We start from the raw sequence: 6,000 nt of genomic DNA on the forward strand, positions 1-6,000 counted from the left end.
GTAGGAACAAACATTGCAGATCATAAATCTTATCTCCAGAACAATTAACATCAGATTACAAAATAACCGAATTACGGTTTTTTTTTAATCTGATGCAGATATGCTCAAGTAGCTTTGTAGAGATAGAGCACTGCAGCCTTCATCTGGCTTGAATTAAATACCAGTCCAGCCCATGCCTTAGTGTTACCCCTTTGTCTGCAGTCACACACTGTGAAGGTCACAAAACCAGATCACAGGTCCCCTGTGAGTATCCGACATCTTCGGGTTTTTATTCAGGTATGCATGTCAGAGCTGGGCATCTAATCTCCATGCATATGTCTCTATCATTACTGAAACATGACGTCGTGGTAGATGGTGGCAAGCACTCAGCTGTGCACTCTCACATCTGCTCCTGAGCTCTGAAGATGTCTAGGATCTCACAGAATTGCTCAGAAAAATCATCTTGCCTTGTCTAGAACAGTTGTCGTGATTCGAGGTGTAGGTTAATTCCCAAGGGGCATAACACAGAATAGCATTTCTGTACAAGTTCCAAGGGGTACTGCCTCCAGATCTTCCACTTTGCTTTCCCAGAAAATATCTTTCTTTCTTTTTTTTTCTTTCTGTGTCATTGTTCTCATTCTGAAGAATTCTGATTTATTTTTTTTTAACCTTTGTCCTGTAGGGCTCTATATCTGGTTTGAACCTCTGATTCCCCTGTACATCCAGTGCTGTGCATTTTAAAGTACTTTCATTAATGACCACGTGGCTAATGTTGCTGTTATAGACAGTAGTTAAATGGCTTATAGAAGAGTCTTTGTGCTCATCTATTTCTCCATTGCTTTCTGGACAAAAGCATACTTTCCTAAGATAGCTCTTTTTGTGTTACTTCTTGACTTTGTGCCATAGAACGAAACATGATAAAAATGTTACAGCAACAGCAAAAACAAAAAGCATTAGCCTCGTCTCTCCTGCTCAAAAATGTCAGTGTTACAGAATTGCTCAAACTTTGAGCTGAGCTCAGATGTTTCTCAGAACAACAGATGACAGGAGAAGTGAGAAAATCACCATTACATTGCTAACACAAGAGAAGATTGTAGATAGTGCCAAGAGATTGGTTTGGGGTTTGGATTGGATTGAACTTCAGAAAATAAGGGAAAAGTAGGAAAAAAACCCATAAACTTTAATGTCACATGCAATATACATAGTAATTTTTTTGAGAGAATTCGAGATGGCAGAAGAATGTATTTGCCTTGAAAGCATACACTGAAATAGTGAACCACAACTTGTGTATTGATTGCAGATATTTGTATATCAGGTATGGAAATTATTTTTGAAGTGCTAGAGAAAACAGTTATTTAACATATCTAAGCAAGTGAGGAAACTCAAATCTGTTTCTTTCATCCACTGCAGTGGAAAGAGTGAACTGGTGTGTGCACACATACAGGAAAAAAATAGTATGCACTCCATACAGTTAAAGTTTCATATGATGAGTACAGTCATTCTTCTGGCTCCATTTTTGGCACTACATTTGATTAAGAAGTCAAGGACTCAGTCCCATGGATCCAGACGTTTCCTTTGCCTGTCCTAAAGCTGGCTGACCCACCTGGCCTCCAGTTCTGCCTTCTGCCAGGCAGGCGAAAGCCTGCACCATATCACTTATTAGCAGGTGGGGTTTACAGCACCAACGAGCAACAAAAGTGCATTCTTTACTTTTTCAGGCTTGCTTCCACTATACCTTTATTATTAAGAGTGAAAAATCCAGTTGATATTAGAGAGTTGGTGTAAAACAAGAAAACTGCTAATAAAACAAATATTGCACAGTTTGTGCTCTGTCACTTCAACCACCTGATTTAAGAACATTTAGCTGGTAACTATACTAATACGTTTGGCATGTTTTCAAAGTATTCATGGGAACTCCTGTACTGAAAGCGATGGACTCTGTGAGCAGTCGGCCTCACAGCCAGCAGGAGGTGAACGACTGCCCTTTAAAATTAGGAAGGAGCAGGTAGTTCAGGATTGAAAGACTGACAACTTTAGGAACACACATTGGAAGAGGACTTATTTCCAGTGTGAGGAAGGCATGAACACGAGCAATCATTAGTCACTAACTAAATTTTTTCATTTATTTTAGTGAGATGCATCACACAGCTGGGAGATACCCGAACTAAACAATAATTGCTGTATATGACATTAGCTCTTCTAGTGAAGTATAAACAAAGGGTGAGACAGAGAAGACATTTCCAGTATTCTTCTCATAAACTGTGTCACATTCCTTCAGTTTGCGAAAGGAAAACAACACGCTTTTCCTGGAAAAGAATGGAAAATGATGAAGCTCAATGGCTATGCTGCGAAAGGCAGGGGGTTAGGGGAGAAGCAGCAGAAGAGGATGAAAGAAAGGTACCTACTTTTGCTGATGTTCCCACCTGCACATACAGCAGGACTTTGCAACCTTGCTGAACATTGGTTTAATCTCTAAAGCATGGGTAGAGTCACTTCCAACACAACGACAACTGTGGGCATTCTGAACATCTTAGTGTTTCATTTTGAAAACATTTTCCTTCCTTAAGTGTGTCATGTGATATCTCTTGTGATGTTTGATGGCATTGTTTTTAATTCATTTGTTGTGTTCCACGTTAAATATTTTGAGTATGTTTCTTTCTGAGTACTTTGAAGTATTTTATTTGTCTGAGATAGATTCCTTGAACTCTTCTAAATTCCCAACACATACCCAGAGGTCCATACAAGAAATCTGCACTAAAACATTCTAAGAAATCAGTTTATCTGGATGATTGTTATGGTCCTTTTCAACCCAGGCTATTCTATGATTCTATGACTCTATGCTCTCCAAGGAGCTCATGATTCCAGTGATCACTGCATCTTACAAGCACTATTTGGTGCTGGGAGGACTATGACAAAGCCTTTGAACTATTAACTAACTTTATTCCCAGTTAAAGCTGACAGTTATAGCCTAGATTAGTACTGAGGTGATGCGCTGTTGCTTTTCTTCCTATCCTAGGTGCTTTGCCTGACATTTTCAGGGTCAGATTTTTTTTTCCTTTTGCATTTTGGACTAACAAACACAAATACAAAGTGAGAAAAATTACACAAAGTAATCATAGTTTTCTGGACCTCTCAAAATGCAGTTGTCCTGATGTGATGACCAAGAGATACAGCAGAATCTTACGAATATGTTTGGTTATTAGAAACAATGCTGACTGTTCACTGGCATCTGTTTTCAGAAAGCTATAAGGACCATGAACAGCAAATCACTGATGTCTCTCCTCTGCGAGTTTAGTATAGCCAGCTAATTTATCCAGAGATTTTCTCACTTTAAAAGCTCTAAGGAATCCAACCCTTTAGGGCAATGGTGTGTTTGCAATTTAAAAGCAATCTCATCCTCAGAAGATCCAAAAGACTTAGAGAACAAGGTGTATTTTAAGCAAGCAGACTAGAAAAGCCATGTGGGCTTTTTTCTAGTTCAAGACTAAAGGATAACTTCAAAAAGACTTAACATGTAATTTTTCACCAAACTCTACGTCTTTTTCTTTTCAATCACTCATTCCAAGCCTACATGTGATCAAAACTCATATTCACGTGTTGGGAAAGGGAGCAGACCTTACTCTTTCACCAACTTTACTCTTTTTCACTGTCATCTGAAAAGGCTTGAATACATGTTTGTGTGTGTGTGTGTGTGTGCGTGTGTGTCTATCACTAAGGTTTTTTTCACGTTATACATATGTCAGTAAAATGCATGAACATTTGGTGGATTGGAATTCAGAGTCCATTAGAGCAATAATAACAATAGTAGTTATTTGCCATTTTTCAGAATCTTGGAATGATTCCTAGGTCATTTTTATAGTGGAAGTCTCCCTTAACTTGTCAGACATTTAGCAAAAAGGATGGGACAGATTAAATCATAAGGTTGGGTTTAGCTCCTGACTTTCAACACGGTCCTACTTAGCATTCAGCACTTCAGAAGTCCCTTGGAATAAGATGCCTGGTGTCTGCAGACTTTTGATCTTTGCAGAAGCAGTGTTTCAAGAATTGAGAACAATGAATTAGGCTTGTAAGAGACTTTTAACAGACTCAGCCAATCCTTTCAAATGGAAAAATAAGAATACTAATCATGCAAATCAAGTTTGGTATCTGCAGAAAGTTTAATCTGTTGTGTGAAGGGCTTCCTTCCTTTGTTTATATACCAGATAAAACATGGATCCTGGTGAAATCAATATCCAATTTCCATCAGCTTGAGTCATTTCATCATGTTGAATACAGCTGTCAAAAATGACTGTAGTTTCCATAGTATGCTACAGATCACATCAAATATTTATTTCATATAATCCCTTCTCTCTCAAGTTCCTGAAAAGTTACAAAGGTCTTTCACAACCCTTGAGATCACCTTCTGAGAATGGCCAAAAGTACTGTCCTCTGTATACTTTGGCATCTTTGTGTGTTTAAAAAGTTCATCTCCCCCTTTTACCTCTCAAAATTGCTCTCTAAAGCATTTTTAGAGCACACAAAACCAACATATTCCTGTAATCACCATTGTCCAGAGTGTTTGAGAAATATTTTCAACTCCTTTTTCAGCCTTTGCTATCTAGCTGCTACAAAAACAAGTATTCCAAATTAAAAGACTGCTGTCATCTCTCCTTCCAAAGGCATTTCACTTTCAGAGAATGCTCTGATTATTAGTCAAATTGTCAAGCTGCTGGGCAGAAAGGATCCAAATATCACTTCAATTGGAGAAGAAAAAAAAAAAAAAGAAGAAAGACGAAAGGATAAAACTGCATTGAAGTATCTGGTGTAGGTGTAGGGTTAAAATCTATTTCTTCATAAATAGGCAAATACATTAATTACAGAGTTTCTACGTGTTTTTGTGAGATACTTTATACTTTCTCTCAGTATTTAACTAGTCTGCACAAGGTGGAAGAGCATCAGTAGAGTGAATTAAAACCATCTCATCCTCAGATTCTCCTAGATGCTGTACTAAGGTTTCTGCCCTGAGAGATTAAAATTCATTAAGATTCACTCTACTTCATTCCTTTACATTCTCTGGACCAAGTCAGTGGAAAACAGGGCAGGTGATAGCACTTGTAGCTCATTCTCTCCATTTCCTCCTTGAAAATCAGGACCCACTCCTTGCATCCAACCGTCTAAGTCCTGAAGGAAGTTTCAGCCCTGTGATGGCAGTACAACATGTACAATGCTTAGTCATGAATTGTCTTCTGAGAAAATAGTTCTGAGGCCTAAAACTGAGCATTATTTTTCTGTTTTTGACAACACTTCTGTATGATTCTCTTGCTGGCCTAGTTCTCAGCATATTTTATATTGAAATAAATCCTGTGAAGGCCAATTTTTATAGAATCATAGAGTCAGTCACCTTTAAGATCATCTAGTTTCAACCCCCCTGCTATGTGCAGGTCACCAGCCACCAGACCAGGCTGCCCAGAGCCACATCCAGCCTGGCCTTGAATGCCTCCAGGGATGGGGCATCCACAGCCTCCTTGGGCAACCTGTTCCAGTGCGTCACCACCCTCTGTGTGAAAAACTTCCTCCTAATATCTAACGTAAACTTCCCATTTTGTTTTTGTTACTGTATATCAAGCAGTGCAACTTCTAATATTAGACATTATCACTGAAGCTTTTGATACTGACTTTGTTCTCTTTTCTGCTTAGAAATACTTACATGTTATGCTACTATAATAAAGAAATACTAGCATCAAAAAAGTAAAGTATTTGTCCAGCAGTTAGTGTATTTACTTTACCATTACGGTACAAGAAGATCTGACATACCAGTAGATAAATTAGATTAATTTCAAAAGATGTTTAGTTTATGATTGGGAAGGCCTCACAATCTACCAAGTAAGATTAGCTTAACTTGTACTGATTTTACTATATTGATTCAGGAATTTCTCACTTTGTGCTACACTGTACTCCACTCACCACCATAAAACCTCAGACCAAGTGAAACAGTGGCATAACTTACATAAAAATCACAAGTGATATTCAGCTAAGTAAATG

The sequence above is a fragment of the Centrocercus urophasianus genome, unplaced genomic scaffold, assembly GCF_019232065.1.
Source record: "Centrocercus urophasianus isolate 14NV4802_14NV808 unplaced genomic scaffold, USGS_Curo_1.0 seq_15, whole genome shotgun sequence".
NCBI lineage: Eukaryota > Metazoa > Chordata > Aves > Galliformes > Phasianidae > Centrocercus > Centrocercus urophasianus.